The sequence below is a fragment of the Gossypium raimondii genome, chromosome 5, assembly GCF_025698545.1.
Source record: "Gossypium raimondii isolate GPD5lz chromosome 5, ASM2569854v1, whole genome shotgun sequence".
Lineage (NCBI taxonomy): Eukaryota > Viridiplantae > Streptophyta > Magnoliopsida > Malvales > Malvaceae > Gossypium > Gossypium raimondii.
In genome coordinates, this window is record NC_068569.1 from 43,936,411 (window position 1) to 43,954,496 (window position 18,086).

Here is an 18,086-nt window from a genome sequence, read left to right on the forward strand (position 1 = left end):
GAGGTGATCCTCCGTGGCTAGCTTCTTAGAGGACTATGGCCTTTTAGGCTAAGAAAGTTTGAGGCAATAAGTGTCTGTGAAGCCCTTAGATGTTCTGGGGCAGACGCCTTCTGTGATGTATTCAACGAGTCTATAGCCTTGGCCGCGGGCCGGGTAATCTTTGAAATTTCATCGTGATGGGGATAGATCATTGCAATTGTTGGTCTTCAACGAGGAATTCCTAGTAGCGCGAGTCATCATTTCGCGTTGACTACGCCCCCGCCTTTTGTACACACCGCCCGTCGCTCCTCTGATTGAATGGTCCGTGAAGTGTTGGGATCACGGCGACGTGGGCGGTTCATTGCCATGACGTCGCAAGAAGTCCATGAACCTTATCATTTAGAGGAAGGAGAATTAAGTAACAAGGTTTCCATAGGTGAACTGCGGAAGGATCATTGTCGAAACTCGCCAGCGAGCGACCCGTGAACGCGTTGTAAAAAACACCGGAGGTGGTGCGGGTGCATCCTCGCCTCTCGCCACCCCCGTGTCTCAGAGCGGTCGGTCTCATCGTCCCTTTGCCCATCGAGTCCAATGAGATGTCGGGATCAACCTTTTCGAGGCAAAACGAACAAACCCCCGGTGCGAATCGCGCCAAGGAATCGAAACGAAAAAAGGGGCACGTCTTTTGTCGCCGCACCGTTTGTGATGTCGGTGCTTCAGTGATGTTGTTCTCTTGTCGCAAAATATACATAACGACTCTCGGCAATGGATATCTCGACTCTCGCATCGATGAAGAATGTAGCAAAATGCGATACTTGGTGTGAATTGCAGAATCCCGTGAACCATCGAGTCTTTGAACGCAAGTTGCGCCCCAAGCCATTAGGCCGAGGGCACGTCTGCCTGGGTGTCACGCATCGTTGCCCCCATCCAACCATGAGCCCTCGAGCCTCGGTTGGACTGCGAGCGGAAATTGGCCTCCCGTGCGCTCACAGCTGGCGGTTGGCCTAAATTTGAGTCCTCGACAACATCATCGTCGCAACGATTGGTGGTAATGTTGTAAGCAAACTCGTTCGGAGTCGTGCGCGTTCATCGATCGAGACCCTTGAACCCTTTCGGTATCGCAAGGACGGTGCTCGCATCGCGACCCTAGGTCAGACGGGATTACCCGCTAAGTTTAAGCATATCAATAAGCGGAGGAAAAGAAACTTACTAGGATTCCCCTAGTAACGGTGAGCAAACCGGGAAAAGCCCAGCTTGAGAATCGGTCGCCATCAGCATCGAATTGTAGTCCGAGAAGCGTCCTCGGCGGACCGTGCCCAAGTCCCCCGAAAGGGCGCCGGAGAGGTGAGACCCGTCGTGCGGACCTGTTGCACCAAGAGGCGTCTCTGAGTCGAGTTGTTTGGGAATGCACCCTAATCGGGCGGTAAATTTCGTCCCAAGGCTAAATCTGGCGAGAGGCGATAGCGAACAAATACCGCAAGGAAAGATGAAAAGGACTTTGAAAAGAGAGTCAAAGAGTGCTTGAAATTGTCGGGAGGAAGCGGATGGGGGCGGCGACAGCGTCGGTGTCGTGAGGTGCAGCGACCATGGCGGACAAGTTCGGCACCTCCACGAGCGTAATTCCCACCGAAGCGGGGGTAGAATCCTTTGCGACGACTTAAATATCGACGGGTATTGTAAGTGGCGAGTGGCCTTCTTGCCACGATCCATCGAGATTCACCCTTTGTCGCCGATTAATCCCTCCCCGCCGTCGATCCGATCCCCCCTCATTCTCTTGCACGACCCAACCCTGGGGTCCCCAGGTGGGGGACTTGGTGTAAGGAGTTAGTTAAACACTTGGCCGTGCAGCCCCCTTCGGGGAACATGGCACAACGGAGGCCTTGCTGGTGCGGGTGCGAGCTCCCCATTGTTGGTGACTTGTTCAATTTTCTGCCCTGCCATGCCATCATGCAATATTTCATGGACCCAACATTCGGCTTCTTGTATTTGTTTTTGGCCAACAACAAAATTTTTAGTTAAAAACACTAAGTCGCTAAGTGGAATTGGCCCCCAAAAAGCGTCCCGTTTGGACATGTTGGGAGCTCCCACACCAAGCACCTTGATGATTGGATCTGGGGAGCCTCACTTTAACACAGCACCTTGGTGGTGGGATGCCCGAGCCCGGCGACGATCGGCACCTAGGAGGTCGGATGTGCCGGAGCCTCGAGCACCATCCACACCTTGGTGCCTCGGATGTACATGACCCTCGACCACCATCCGCAACTTTGGCCACTGTTGGTGCGGAAGCGTTGGGCTAAAAAAAGTGTCCCTGTTTCAGACGTATGGAACCTAAAAAAAAAGACCCTGTTTTAGACACATGTATGTCGCCTGGTAGCGCATTGACCAAGTTTTTTCAGCTCTTTAGGGGGGAAGTGATATTGAGCGAGCAGGGGTTATCCAGGGCATTGCCCACGCCCATCGCATGCCCGGACGTCGGTGCCCCCCCACCAGTTAGGTTCCCGGCGGTGCTCCGGCGATCCGTCCCGGCGAGGCATCCCAGAATATACGAAAAGGATGAACCGAGTCCCTCCCCAATACCAAAGCTAGAATTCAAATATCGTTACATGTTCGGTACCCAATAATATGAATGAACCGTCCCGGTCCCTCCCCAATCCAAGGGTAGAATTCGGATACCCAACAATGAAGGAATCATCTCGGTCACTCCCCTTTTGCAACAAGAGCCTCAAGCACCTTAGTGGCTTGGATATGTGGGAGCCTCGAGCACCATCGGCACCTTGGTGCTCGGATGTGCGGGAGCCTCGGCCACCATCGGCAACCTTGGTGCTCGGATGTGCGGGAGCCTCGACCACTATCGACACCTTGGTGCTAGGATGTGCGGAAGCCTCGAGCACCAAAGCTGAAGTTGGGCCCCTGTTGGTGCGGGAGCGTCGGGATAAAAAAAGTGTCCCCGTTTCAGACACAAAAAGAATGTTTCCTGGTAGCGCATTGACCAAGTTTTTTTAGCTCTTTCAGGGGGAAGTGATATTGAGTGAGCAGGGGTTGTCCAGGGCATTGCCCACGCCCATCTCATGCCCGGACGTCAGTGCCCCCACCGCCGGTTAGGTTCCCGCGGTGCTCCGACGATCCATCCGGTGGCACTCTGGTGATTCATCCGGTGGCACTCTGGTGATCCATCCCGGTATATAGAAAATGATGCAGCGAGCTGTCCCGGTCCCTCCCCTTTCAGAACAAGAGCCTCCAGCACCTTGGGCCCTTGGTCATGCTAGAGCACATGGCAGTATCGGCACCTTGGTGGCTCGTATGTGCGAGAGCCTCGAGCACCATCGGTACCTTGGTACCCGGATGTGCGAGAGCCTCGACCACCATCGGCACCTTGGAGCTTCGATGTGCGGGAGCCTCGAGCACCATCGACACCTTGGTGGCTCGGATGTGCGGGAGCCTCGAGCACCATCGGCACCTTGGTGTTGGGATGTGCGGGAGCCTCGAGCACCATCGGCACCTTGGTGCCTCGGATGTGCAGGAGCCTCGAGCAGCATCGGCACCTTGGTGCTCGGATGTGCGGGAGCCTCGAGCACCATCGGCACCTTGGTGCTTGGATGTGCGGGAGCCTTGAGCAGAACCGGCACCTTGGTGGCTCGGATGTATGGGAGCCTCGAGGACCATCGGCACCTTGGTGCTAGGATGTGCGGGAGCCTCGAGCACCATCGGTACCTTGGTGCTGGGATGTGCGGGAGCCTCGAGCAGCATCGGCACCTTGGTGCCTCGGATGTGTGAGAACCTCGAGCAGCATAGGCACCTTGGTGCTTGGATGTGGGGGAGCCTCGTGCCCCGTCGGCACCTTGGTGCTCGGATGTGCGGGAGCCTCGGCTACCATCGGTAACCTTGGTGCTTGGATGTGCGGGAGCCTCGAGCACCATCGACAACTTGGTGCTAGGATGCGCGGAAGCCTCAAACACCAAAGCTAAAGTTGGGCCCCTGTTTGTGCGGGAGTGTCGGGCTAAAAAAAGTGTCCCCGTTTCAGACACATGAATGTCGCCTCGTAGCGCATTGACCAAGTTTTTTTAGCTCTTTAGGGGGGAAGTGATATTGAGCAAGCAGGGGTTGTCCAGGGCACTGCTCATTCTCCGGGGATCCATCACAGCATATAGAAAACGATGCAGCGAGTTGTCCCGGTCCCTCCCCTTACAGAACAAGAGCCTCCAGCACCTTGGGCCCTTGGTCATGCCGGAGCACATGGCGGCATCGGCACCTTGGTGGGTCGGATGTCTGGGAGCCTCGGCGGATCGGCACCTTGGTGCTTGGATGTGCGGGAGCCTCGACCACCATCGGCACCTTGGTGGCTCGGATATGCGGGAGACTCGAGCAGTATTGGCACCTTGGTGCTTGGATGTGCGGGAGCCTCGAGCAGAACCGGCACCTTGGTGGCTCGGATGTGCGGGAGCCTCAAACCGCATCGGCACCTTGGTGCTGGGATGTGCGGGAACCCCGAGCCGCATCGGCACCTTTGTGGCTCGGATGTGCGGGAGACTCGAGCAGCATCGGCACCTTGGTGCTTGAATGTGCGGGAGACTCGAGCACCATCGGCACATTGGTGGCTCGGATGTGCGGGAGCCTCAAGCCGCATCGGCACCTTGGTGTTGGGATGTGCGGGAGCCCCGAGCCGCATCGGCACCTTGGTGGCTCGGATGTGCGGGAGACTCAAGCAGCATCGGTACCTTGGTGCTTGGATGTGTGGGAGCCTCGAGCACCATCGGTACCTTGGTGGCTCGGATGTGCGGGAGCCCCGAGGAGCATCGGCACCTTGGTGCTGGGATGTCCAGGAGCCTCGAGCCTCATCGGTACCTTGGTGCTTGGATGTGGGGGAGCCTCGTGCACCATCGACACCTTGGTGGCTCGGATATGCGGGAGCCTCGAGCTGCATCGACACCTTGGTGCTGGGATGTGCGGGAGCCTCGACCAGCATCAGGACCTTGGTGGCTCGGATGTACGGGAGCCTCGACCAGCATCGGCACCTTGGGGGCTGGGATGTGCGGGAGCCTCGGACACCATCGGCAACCTTACTGCTTAGATGTGCGGGAGCCTCGACCACCATCGGCACCTTGGGGCCTAGTATGTGCGGGCTAAAGGAAAGTGTCCCTGTTTCAGACATACGAATGTTTCCTGGTAGTAGATTGACGAAGTTTTTTAGCTCTTTAACGGGTAGAGATCTGCTGCCCCTTGACGTGCCCCCCCTCCGACCCGAGGTGAGGTGCGTCTAGCCCCCCATAGGGGTCGGGTCGTCCCGCATGACTCACCAAGGGTGGTGGGTTGGTCACCGGTGGTAGTGGGGGGTGAAGATTTTTCGGCCGGTCAAGCTCATGCCCATAGAAATGTAGCCAACGACTCGAGGACCAAGTCCCCTAGATCGGGAAAAGATCTCTTGGGGTGGCTTATGCATTGCTATGGGCTCGAGATCGGCTTGCCCATTCGGCCCCGTCATGTTTAGGGATGCCTTGTGCATCCCAGGTCGGCGACCACACGGCATCTTGGCCTTGCCAAGCCCTTCCCTGCATTCGAAGCTGTTCGTGACCCCAGTACCAACTCCTTTTGACGGCAACGGCTCACTGGGGGGTGTAAGTTGAGATTGTAGGCTCGGTCTTGGCTCGACCAAGTCCCAGTGGGACTTTGCTCCTCGTAGTTCTCGTGCCAAGCGGTTGTTCCTTGTTCCTTCCGTGCCCTCGTTCGTTGTTCCTTCCGCTCCCCTACCATTCGATTGGTTGGGTGGGCTGTTGGGCGGTGTGCGTGGGGGCTACTACTAGTACGCAATGGGCATATGAGTGGTGTTTTGGTTGTGTGTATTGGCAGGCTCCGTGCTACTCGCATCGAACTGTCGAGCCACACTCCTCTTCATTAAGTCCCCTTGTTGTAATTGAACTCAGGGGGTGGGATCGGGATCTTGTGTTGCGTACCTAAGCCAGATGGAATTATGGATGTGTTGCCGTCCCTTCTCCATCTCGTGCCCTTCGGGATGCGTGGTGGACCTCAATCGTGCCTTGTGTCCCGAGTGCGCCCCTTAAATTGCCGTGGCCTCGTCGGTACACTGGTGCTCGATCGGCCTTTCGGACGATGCCTATGCATTTTTTCTATGCGTGGGTTCAGGCCCTTCTCTCTTGATGCCTATGCATTATGTCTCTTGACACGGACGATGCTTGTGCTCTGTTATGACCTCTTCGTTGCTCACGCGGCATGTTGAGGGCCATGCGGCGCCGACGTCATGGAGAATGCTACCGGTTGATCTGCCAAGAGTCATATGCTTGTCTCAAAGATTAAGCCATGCATGTGTAAGTATGAACAAATTGATCGTGGCCGAAATGGCTCATTAAATCGATTATAGTTTGTTTGATGGTATTTGCTACTCGGATAAGCGTAGTAATTCTAGAGCTAATCGTGCAACAATCCCGACTTGGAAGGGATGCATTTATTAGATAAAAGGTCGACGGGCTTTGCCGTTGTTCGATGATTCATGATAACTCGACGGATCGCACGGCCTTTGTCTTTGGCGACGCATCATTCAAATTTCTCGCCTATCAACTTTCGATGGTAGGATAGTGGCCTACTATGGTGGTGACGGGTGACGGAGAATTAGGGTTCGATTTGGAGAGGAACACGAGAAACGACTACCACATCCAAGGAAGGCGATGGGCCGCAAATTACCCAATCGACACGGGGAGGTAGTGACAATAAATAACAATACTGGGCTCTATGAGTGCAGTAATTGGAATAGTACAATCTAAATCCTTTAACGAGGATCCATTGGAGGGCAAGTCTGGTGCCGGCGATCGCGGTAATTCCAAATCTAATAGCGTATATTTAAGTTGTTGCGCTTAAAAAGCTCGTAGTTGGATTTAGGAGTGGGTCGGCCGGTCAGCCTCACGGTGAGCACCGGCTCTTTCGTCCTACTCCCGGCGATGCGCTCTCAGGCTTAATTGGTAGGTCGTTCCTCGTATTGTTACTTTGAAGAAATTAGAGTGCTCAAAGTAGGCCTACACGCTTGTATACATTAGCATGGGATAACATCATAGGATTTCGATCCTATTGTGTTGGCCTTCGGGATCGGAGTAATGATTAACGAGGGACGGTCGGGGCATTACGTATTCCATAGTCGAGGTGAAATTCTTGGATTTATGAAAGGCGAACAAGCTGCGAAAGCATTTGCCAAGGATGTTTTCATTAATCAAGAATGAAAGTTGGGGCTCGAAGGCGATCGACATCCGTCCCGCCTCAACCATAAACGATCTTGACCGAGGAACGGCGGATATTGCTTTTAGGATTCCGCCGGGACCTTATGAAAATCAAAATCTTTGGGTTCCAGGGGAGTATGGTCGCAAGGCTGAAACTTAAAGGAATTGTGGAAGGGCACGACCAGGAGTGGAGCTGCGGCAATTTGACTCAACACGGAAACTTACGAGTCCGACATAGTAAGGATTGATGATGAGAGCTCTTTCTTGATTCTATGAGTGGTGGTGCATGGCCGTTCTTAGTTGGTGGAGCAATTTATGCAGTTAATTTAGTTAATGAACGAGACCTCGACCTGCTAACTAGCTACACGGAGGTGATCCTCTGTGGCTAGCTTCTTAGAGGACTATGGCCTTTTAGGCCAAGGAAGTTTGAGGCAATAACAGTGCTGTGATGCCCTTAGATGTTACGGGCATGCACGCCTTTAGGCGATGTATTCAACGAGCCTATAGCCTTGGCCGAGCGGGCTGGGTAATCTTTGAAATTTCATCGTGATGGGGATAGATCATTGCAATTGTTGGTCTTCAATGAGGAATTCCTAGTAAGCGCGAGTCATCATTTCGCGTTGACTACGCCCCCGCCTTTGTACACACCGCCGTCACTCCTACCGATTGAATGGTCGGTGAAGTGTTGGATCGCGGCGGCGTGGGTGGTTCGCTGCCCGCGACGTCACGAGAAGTCCACTGAACCTTATCATTTAGAGGAAGGAGAAGTCGTAACAAGGTTTCCATAGGTGAACCTGCGGAAGGATCATTATCGAAACCTGCCTAGCAGAACGACCCGTGAACGCGTTGCAAACAACACCGGAGGTGGTGCGGGTGCATCCTCGCCTCTCGCCACCCCCGTGTCTCAGAGCGGTCGATCTCATCGTCCCTTTTCCCATCGGGTCCGGTGAGATGTCAGGATCAACCTCTTCGAGGCAAAACGAACAAACCACCGGCGCGAATCGCGCCAAGGAATCGAAACGAAAAAAGGGGCACGTCTTACGCCGCCGCACCGCTCGCGATATCGATTCTTGATGATGTTGTTCTCTTGTCGCAAAATATACATAACGACTCTCGGTAACGGATATCTCGGCTCTCGCATCGATGAAGAACATAGCGAAATGCGATACTTGGTGTGAATTGTAAAATCCCGTGAACCATCGAGTCTTTGAGCGCAAGTTCGCCCCAAGCCATTAGGCCGAGGGCACGTCTGCTGGTGTCACGCGTCGTCGCCCCCATCCAACCATGAGCCCTCGAGCCTCGGTTGGACCGCTGGCGAAATTGGCCTCCGTGCGCCACGGCCGGTGGTTGGCCTAAATTGAGTCCTCGGCGACATCATCGTCGCAATGATTGGTGGTATCTTTGTCAAGAACCTCGTTGGTCGTCGCACGTTCATCGATCGAGACCCTTGAACCCTTCCCAAGCATCGTGGGGCGGTGCTCGCATCGCGACCCAGTTAAGCGGGATTACCCACCGAGTTTAAGCATATCAATAAGTGGAGGAAAAGAAACTTACGAGATTCCCTAGTAATAGCGAAGCGAACCGGAAAAGCCCGACTTTAGAATCGGTCGCCATCGGCATCTGAATTGTAGTCCGAAAAGCGTCCTCGGCGGTGGATCGCCCAAGTCCCCGGAAAGGGCGCCGAGAGGGTGAGAGCCCGTCGTGCGGACCTGTCGCACCAAGAGGCGCTATCTACGAGTCGAGTTGTTTGGGAATCAGACCTAATCGGTGATAAATTCCGCCAAAGGCTAAATCTGGCGAGAGGCCGATGGCGAACAAATACCGTGAGGGAAAGATGAAAAGGACTTTGAAAAGAGAATCAAAGAGTGCTTGAAATTGTCGGGAGCGAAGCGGATGGGGCCGATGATATGCCCGTCCGGATATGGAACAGCGAGAGCCGGCCCACCGTCGGCTCGGCCGTGGACCGACGCGGGTCGTGGCGGCGGCCAAGTCGAGACATTCGACGCTGTGGAGACGTCGTCGCCAGATCGTGGGACTCGATGCGCGCCGTCTCGGCGTGCTTGATACTGCGTGCTCGGGCGTCGACTGCGGGCTCCCATTCGGCCGTCTTGAAACACGGACCAAGGAGTCGACATGTGTCTGAGTCAGCGGGCTAGAAAACCCGTAAGCGCAAGGAAGGCGATTGGCGGGATCCTCGCAGTGCACCGCCGACCGACCTTGATCTTCGAGAAGGGTTTGAGTGAGAGCATGCCTGTCGGGACCCGAAAGATGGTGAACTATGCCTTAGCGGGGCGAAGCCAGAGGAAACTCTGGTGGAGGCCCGTAACGATACTGACGTGCAAATCGTTCGTCTGACTTGGGTATAGGGGTGAAAGACTAATCGAACCGTCTAGTGTCACGGACTTAGAGTTTTCTCACGGATCCGTGCGGCCTTAGGCAGTTTCTTTGCTCAAAAACGGCTAAGTCAGCCTAACTTGCAGCAATAAAGGATTCAACAGTAAAAACGCCTAAGTCAGCTTAACTCACAACAATAAAGGATTCAACAAAATTCCCTTAAGGTTTCCACGAAGAACAGCAGAAGAACGAAGTAAGAACGAGCCTTGAAATATGAACAAAAGCAAAAACACTTGAGAGAAAAGTTTGAGTGAATACTCTCAAAATTCTTATTAACAACTGAATGAATTACAATGAGCGGAGAGTCCTCTATTTATAGTTGAGGCTCTCCAAAATCAACGGTCTAAATCAAAATACATCAAAGGCTACAATTAAAAGCTATCACAATATCAAATCTCTAAGATTACATAATCGTATCTTCTAAAGATTTCATTTAATATCTAGGATCACATATCTCAAAAGGTCACCTTCCATATTTGCCAAGCATATCTTCAAAAGATCACTTTCCTTATTTGCCAAGCTCCGGAGATGGCTTTTAATTCCTCCAAGCAATGGACCAGTCCAGTTGGGCCAAATGACCTCCCTCGAATGCGATGGATCGTACGAATCCGTCATGGTTGCGAGATCCCATGCGCAACCCGTGACATTTTCCCCCACTTGTTCTAGCGACGCCCTCGTCTCGTCCTCCTCATGGGCTCGGTCAATTTTCCTTGGGCGGCACAATGCCTCGGCGGGTTCCCAACCCGCTTCGCTATCGAAGTCCTTCCATCGAACTAAGTATTCATGGCGCGTCGATGGTACTTTTGTCTAATCACACGGTCTGCCTTAATGGTTTCCACGTCGTGGTCATAAGAGACCTTTACCCCCATTGGTGCTCGTTCAGACTTGCCCCGATTCAGATCGTCTTGGTCGCAATGAAATGGCTTAAGCATACTTACATGGAACACTGGGTGGATTTTAAGTTTTGGAGGCAACTCAAGCTTGTATGCCACTTTGCCCACTCTCTAAACAACTTTAAATGGCCCCTCAAACCTTCGCACGAGCCCTTTGTGCAAGCCCGTATATCGCAACATCAAGTGTAGTTTGGCAAGGACTGAAACACCCACTTGAAATTGCACGTCTCTTCGGTTTTGATCGGCCCACTTCTTATTGCGCTTGCTTGCCTTGTGTAAACAAGCCCTAGCCAAGTCATTCTTCTCTTGCCAATCCTTCGCAAAATGATAAGCTGCCGGATTTGGTCCTGTATAACGAGTTACCACAGCATTGGGTGTGAGTGGCTATTGGCCCGTCACTATCTCAAATGGACTTTGGTTCGTTGCCCCACTTCACTGCAAGTTATATGAGAATTGAGCCACATCCAATAACTTTAGCCAATCCCTTTGTGTGGCACTCACATAGTGTCGCCGATATGTTTCTAACAATGCATTTACTCTCTCAGTTTGCCCATCGGTTTGCGGATGCATACTCATGGAAAAGTTCAAGTCTGAGCCCATTGACTTGAACAACTCGGTCCAGAACCGACCTGTGAATCGCCCATCTCAATCACTGACAATCGACTGTGGCACGCCCCAATATTTTACCACATCTCTAAGGAATAAGCGAGCGCCTCCTCGTGAGGACATTCCTTGGTGGCGGAATGAACGTCGTATACTTGAGAACACATCCCACCACAACAAGAATACTAAATAAACCCGTCGGACTTAGGTAAACCAACAATAAAATCCATGGATAAACTCTCCCACGGTCTTTCCGGAATGGGCAAGGGTTGAAGCAAACCACTTTGGGTCTTTAACTCAACCTTGTCTTGTTGGCAAACCGCACAAGTCTTCACATAAGTTTCCACATCATCACCCATGTGAGGCCAATAATAACGTTCCTCCAAAAGGGCCAAAGTACGGTGCATCCCTGGGTGGCCCGCCCATCTCGAGTCATGGCACTCTTTCATGACTTCCTTACGTAGCTTCCCATAATGAGGCACATAGAGGCGACGCCCTTGGGTGTATAGCAGCTCTCCATCAAGCCAAAATCTTCTCGTTTTTCCCTCCTTGGCCAACTCCGTCAAATTTTTGGTTGTGGGATCATGGGACAATCCTTCTCGAATACGTTCCAACAAGGAACCATCAGGTTGGCTAAGTACCGCAAATTCCATCTTTTGACTCAGTGCGTCGGCCACAATGTTGGCACTCCCCGGCTTATACTCCATGGTAAAGTCAAATTCAGTTAAGAAGAAAGACCTGCCAACGAGCCTGTTTGGGAGACAACTTTTTCTGGGTTAGAAATTAACTGTTGGCAACATTATCAGTAAGGACAACGAACCTAGAACCCAATAAATAATGCCTCCAAGTGTGCAAGAAATGCACCGCCGCAGTCATCTCCTTCTCTTGGACCGTCTATCTTCGCTCCGTCTCATTAAGCTTTCGACTCTCGAAAGCAATAAGATGTCCATCTTGCGTTAGGACTCCCCCAATAGCATAATCTGATGCATCTGTGTGTACCTCATATGGCCTCGAAAAATCTGGCAAGGCAAGCACAGGTTCCTTCGTCATCTCTTGCTTCAATTGATTAAAGGCCCTCTCACATTCCGGATTCCAATCCCATACCTTCCCTTTTTTTAACATGTCCGTCAAGGTTGTGGTAATTCTCGAGTAGCCTTTAATAAAGCATCGATAGTAATTTGCCAACCCAAGAAAAGATCTCAACTCTGTCACCTTGGTTGGGGGCCCCCACTCAGAAATGGTTCGAACCTTGCTCTTATCCATTCGGATCTTACCCCCTCCCACAATGTGGCCTAAGAATGACACCTCTTGTTGGGCAAATGAGCACTTCTCCTCCTTAACAAACAACTCATTTTCCCTCAAAGTTTGGAACACCTCCCTCAAGTGTTCCACGTGCTCCTCGAGAGACTTGCTATACACCACAATATCATCAAGATAAACAACCACAAAACGATCAAGGAAAGCTTGAAGTACCTTATTCATTAGGGTGAAGAAGGTAGCTGGGGCATTCGTGAGTCCGAAAGGCATCACAAGGAACTCGTACGAACTATATCGTGTCACACAAGCTGTCTTTGGTTCATCCCCCTCGGCTATCCGAACTTGATGGTACCCCGATCTCAAATCCAACTTGGTAAACCATCTTGCACTACCAAGTTGGTCGAACAAATCTGCAATAAGAGGAATAGGGTACTTGTTCTTTACCGTGACCTTGTTTAGAGCTCGATAATCAATGCACATTCTCAAGGACCCATCATGTTTCTTTTGAAACAACACTGGCGCACCGTATGGGGATTTAGATGGTCTAATAAATCCTGCATCCAATAGCTCCTTCAGCTATTTTCGCAATTCTTCTAACTCTGGCGGAGCCATACGATAGGGGGCCCTTGCTGGTGGCACCACGTTGGACACTAACTCAATTTTGTGGTCCACCTTCCTCTTTGGTGGCAAACTTTTTGGCAACTGAGCAGGCATCACATCCCGAAAGCACTGCAATAATTGGCTCACTTTATTCGGGATTTCACTAATGGACTTAACGGTATCCTCGATCTTCAAGGTAGCCAAATAAGAGACTTCATCCTTGCGTACTCCTTTAGAAAATTCAATTGCTGATAGTGTTTTTCCCTCTAAGCTTCTCTTCCTTGTCATTCTTACCATGCATGGATGGTTCGAACCCGCAATCACCATGTAATCACTCGAAGGGGCAATAAGTGCCTTAACCTGATCAAGAAAACTTAGTCCAACCACACAATCATAGTCATCGAGTGGTATTACCTTAATGGATACCTTGCCGGCCCAATCACCCAGTTGAAGATCCACTCCCTTGTTAACACCCTTGATTGGGACACTTTCTGAGTTCACTATTTTGATCCGACCCAGCTCATTCTCTATCTTGAGCCCAAGTTTCTGAACTGCCTCTTCGGACATGAACAAATCGACGCCTTGAGGTCGACTAACGATTAAATTTTTACCGGCCATAATAATGTCCACAAACATCAATCTATGACTCGTTCTATCTTCGACACCCCCTAGTATCGAATCGAGATTGTTGTCCTCTACATCTGACTCCCCCTTTGTTTCCATAGCCGTGAGAGCGGCCTTCTTTAAGCGATCCACGATCATATGTGGACCATCGCAGTGAAAGCAACTTATAGGCCCACTCTTTCTCTTGTCCCAAGGTTTCTTACCATTGCCATTCCTAGCGGGCCTTTCTTTATCTCCCCCACTATTACCCTTTTGATTGAATCTGGGCTTAGAAGAATTCGCATTGTCTTTCTTCCCACCAAATTCAGCAAGCGGTTCTGCCAAAGACATCACCTTGGTAAGCTCTTGCGCTTCTCGGCGTTGCAACTCTTGCTTTGCCCACGGTTTCAACCCATCCATGAAGGAAAAGAAGGCTTCTTTCTCACCCATATCTGAGATTTGAAGCATAAGTTTGCTAAATTCCTGCACATACTCTCTCACAGTGTCTTGTTGCGTAAGTCAGTGCAATTTTGCCCGAGCCTCATCCTCAGCATACTCTGGGTAAAACTGTACTTTAAACTCACGCCGAAACTCCTCCCAAGTTCCAATTTTAGTCCCACAACGACTCACATCGGTGGACCTACGACGCCACCACAACAAAGCAACGTCAGTGAGATACATAGCAGTAGTAGTTACCTTAGTGGCATCCTCCGTAATGCCTTTGGCACGAAAGTATTGCTCGATTCCCTAAAGAAAGTTGTCCACATCTCTAGCAGACCTTGTTCCCTTGAACTCCTTTGGCTTGGGAACATCAACACTTTGGGCTTGGGTGCTCTGACTAACCCTCCATTGCCCAAAGCAACCTTGTAGATTGTGAGTTCACCTTTGAGCTCCGCAATCTCCTCTTTCAAGGCTGTTACCATAGCCTCAATGGCATCATCTCTGCCATTCAGTTTTTCAACATTATCCAACACATACTCTTTGAGTTGCTCCTGCATGGACTACAACCCACCATGGATCCTATCATCGACATCATCAATCCTCTCCTTGATGTCTCCCATGGAATCCTCGAGAGTGATGACTCGATCCTCCAAAGCTGACAGTATGTCTCTCGATCGACTAGCTTTCCTAGCCCTCCTACGGGTCTCCATTCCCTCAACATTCTCAGCAGCTTCTTTGGACATCTTTCATTGGTACCTATAAACACTGGCTCGGATACCAACTGTCACGGACTTAGAGTTTTCTCACGGATCCGTGCGGCCTTAGGTAGTTTCTTTGCTCAAAAACGCCTAAGTCAACCTAACTTGCAGTAATAAAGGATTCAACAGTAAAAACGCCTAAGTCAGCTTAACTCGCAACAATAAAGGATTCAACAGAATTCCCTTAAGGTTACCACGAAGAACAGCAGAAGAACGAAGTAAGAACGAGCCTTGAAATAAGAACAAAAGCAAGAACACTTGAGAGAAAAGTTTGAGTGAATACTCTCAAAATTCTTATTAACAACTGAATGAATTACAATAAACAGAGAGTCCTCTATTTATAGTTGAGGCTCTCCAAAATCAACGGTCTAAATCAAAATACATCAATGGCCACAATTAAAAGCTATCCCAATATCAAATCTCTAAGATTACATAATCGTATCTTCTAAAGATTTCATTTAATATCTAGGATCACATATCTCAAAAGATCACCTTTCATATTTGCCAAGCATATCTTCAAAAGATCACTTTCCTTATTTGCCAAGCTCCGGAGATGGGCTTTTAATTCCTCAAGCAATGGACCCGGTCAATTGGGCCAAATGGCCTCCCTCGAATGCGATGGATCATGACGAATCCGCTCATGGTTGCGAGATCCCATGCGCAACCCATGACACTAGTAGTGGTTCCTCCAAAGTTTCCCTCGGGATAGCCGGAGCCCTTAGCGAGTTCTATCGGGTAAAGCCAATGATTAGAGGCATCGAGGCGCAACACCTCGACCTATTCTCAAACTTTAAATAGGTAAGGCAGTAGCGATTGTTTAGTTGAGTTGCGCCACTAATCGAGAGCTCAAGTGGGCCATTTTGGTAAGTAGAATCTGGCGATTGGGATGAGCCGGAAGTCGGGTGCGGTGCCCAACTACACGCTAACCTAGAACCCACAAAGGGTGTTGGTCGATTAAGACAATGGGGCGGTGGTCATGGAAGTCGAAATCCGCTAAGGAGTGTGTAACAACTTACTGTCGAATCAACTAGCCCCAAAATGGATGGCACTTAAGCGCGACCTATACCCTACCATCGGGGTAAGGGCGAGCCCGATGAGTAGGAGGCGCGACGGTCACCAGAAACCCGGCGCGAGCCCAAGCGAGCCGTCGGTCGAGATCTTGGTGGTAGTAGTAAATATTCAAATGAGAACTTTGAAGGTCAAGAGGAGAAAGGTTCCATGTGAGCGACACTTGCACATGGGTTTGTCGATCCTAAGAGACAGGAACTCTGTCCGATAAGCGCGTCCAGTAGCGAGCTTCGAGGAATCGGGTTAAAATTCTTGAACCGAGATGCGGCGATCGACAGCAAAGTTAGGGAGTCTGGAGGCGTCGGCGGGGCCTCGGAAGAGTTATCTTTTCTATTTAACTACCGCCCACCCTCGAAGCAGCTCGGTAGGAGGTAGGGTCCAATGACGAAGAGCACCGCGACGTCGCGTGGTGTCCGTCGCCCGTGACCCTTGAAAATTTGGAGGACCGAGTGCCGTCCGCGCTGTCGTACTCAAAACGCATCAGTCTCCAAGGTGAACATCCTCGGTCAATGGAACAATGTAGGCAAGGAAGTTGGCAAAATGGATCCGTAACCTCGGGAAAAGGATTGGCTCGAGGGTCGGGCACGGGGTCCTAGTCCGAACCCATCGACTCTGGCAGACCTTTTCGAAGCCGCTCCAGCAAGAAGAGCGGGTCGCCAGCGTGCTTGCCGAGGGATTGATCGAGCGGCTCCTTGGGGCCTTCCCGGCGACAAACAATCGACTTCGAATCGGAAATGCGGACAAGGGAATCGATTGTTTAATTAAAACAAAGCATTGCGATGGTCCTGCGGATGCTCACGCAATGTGATTTACGCGATGTTACGAATGTCAAAGTGAAGAAATTCAACCAAGCACGGTAAACGGCGAGAGTAACTATGACTCTCTTAAGGTAGCCAAATGCCTTGTCGTCTAATTAGTGGCGCACATGAATGGATTAATGAGATTCCCACCGTCCTATCTACTATCCAATGAAACCACGCCCAAGGGAACGGGCTTGGCGAGAATCGATGGGGAAAGAAGACCTGTTGAGCTTGACTCTAGTCCGACTTTGTGAAATGACTTGAGAGGTGTAGGATAAGTTGGAGCTCTCGGCGAAATTGAAATACCACTTTGCTTTTAACGTTATTTTACTTATTAGTGAATCGGAGGTGGGCACGACCCTCTTTTTGGACCCAAGGTCGACTTTGGCCTACCGATCCGCGTGAAAACATTGTCGGTGGGGAGTTTGGTGAAGCGGCACATCATTAAAAGATAACGCAGTGTCCTAAGATGAGCTCAACGAGCAATCTCGTGTAGAACAAAAGGGTAAAAGCTCGTTTGATTCGATTTCCGATCGAATCTGAACCGTGAAAGCGTGGCCTATCGATCCTTTAGACCTTGAAATTTGAAGCTAGATGTGTTAGAAAAGTTACCACGAGGATAAGCGGCTTGTGGCGATAGCGTTCATAGCGACGTTGCTTTTGATCCTTCGATGTCGGCTCTTCCTATCATTGTGAAACAGAATTCACCAAGTGTTGGATTGTTCACCCACCAATAGGGAGCGTGGTGGGTTTAGACCGTTATGAGACAAGTTAGTTTTACCCTCGATGGTCGCGTCGCAATTGTAATTCAACCTAGTACGAGAGAACCGTTGATTCACACAATTGGCCATCGCGCTTGGTTGAAAAGCCGATGCCGGGTTACCGTCTTACCGGATTAAGACCGAACGCCTCTAAGTTAGAATCCGGGCTAGAAGCGGCGCACGCGTCCGTCGCCCGATTGCCGACCCGTAGTAGGGGCCTCTGGCCCCGAGGCACGGTCGTAGGTGCACGATGATCATGGCGGACAAGTCGCGGCGCCTCCTTAAACATAATTCCCACCGAGCGCGGTAGTATCCTTCTGACGACTTAAATCTGCGACGGGGTATTGTAAGTGTCGAGTGGCCTTGCCACGATCCACTAAGATTCACCCTTTGTCGCCCGATTCGTCCCTCCCTATCCCGATCCGATCCCCCCTCGTTCTCTTGCACGAATCGACCACGGGTTCCTGTGGGGACTTGGTGTAAGGAGTTAGTTAAACACTTGGCCGTGCAGCCTCCTTCGGGGAACATGGCACAACGGGGGCCTTGCTGGTGCGGGTGCGAGCTCCCCACTGTTGGTGACTTATTTAATTTTCTGCCCTGCCGTGCCATCGTGCCATATTTCATGGACCCAATATTCGGCTTCTTGTATTTGTTTTGGGCCAACAACAAAATTTCAGTTAAAAACACTAAGTCGCTAAGTGGAATTGGC

At 51.1% G+C, this 18,086-nt stretch overlaps 2 non-coding genes and 2 pseudogenes across 2 annotated transcripts; all 4 read left to right on the forward strand.

Moving 5' to 3' along the window:
• Positions 1–733: 733 nt before the first annotated feature.
• LOC128041523 (5.8S ribosomal RNA) lies at positions 734–889 on the forward strand. The gene has a single exon (XR_008196532.1). It is a non-coding gene; the product is annotated as a 5.8S ribosomal RNA (ribosomal RNA).
• A 3,244-nt stretch (positions 890–4,133) lies between these two features.
• Positions 4,134–7,987, forward strand: LOC105779159 (uncharacterized; annotated as a pseudogene).
• Positions 7,988–8,307: 320 nt separating this feature from the next.
• On the forward strand, positions 8,308–8,460 carry LOC128041464 (5.8S ribosomal RNA). The gene has a single exon (XR_008196485.1). It is a non-coding gene; the product is annotated as a 5.8S ribosomal RNA (ribosomal RNA).
• Positions 8,461–8,684: 224 nt separating this feature from the next.
• Positions 8,685–17,783, forward strand: LOC128041511 (28S ribosomal RNA; annotated as a pseudogene).
• The last annotated feature ends 303 nt before the right edge of the window (positions 17,784–18,086 follow it).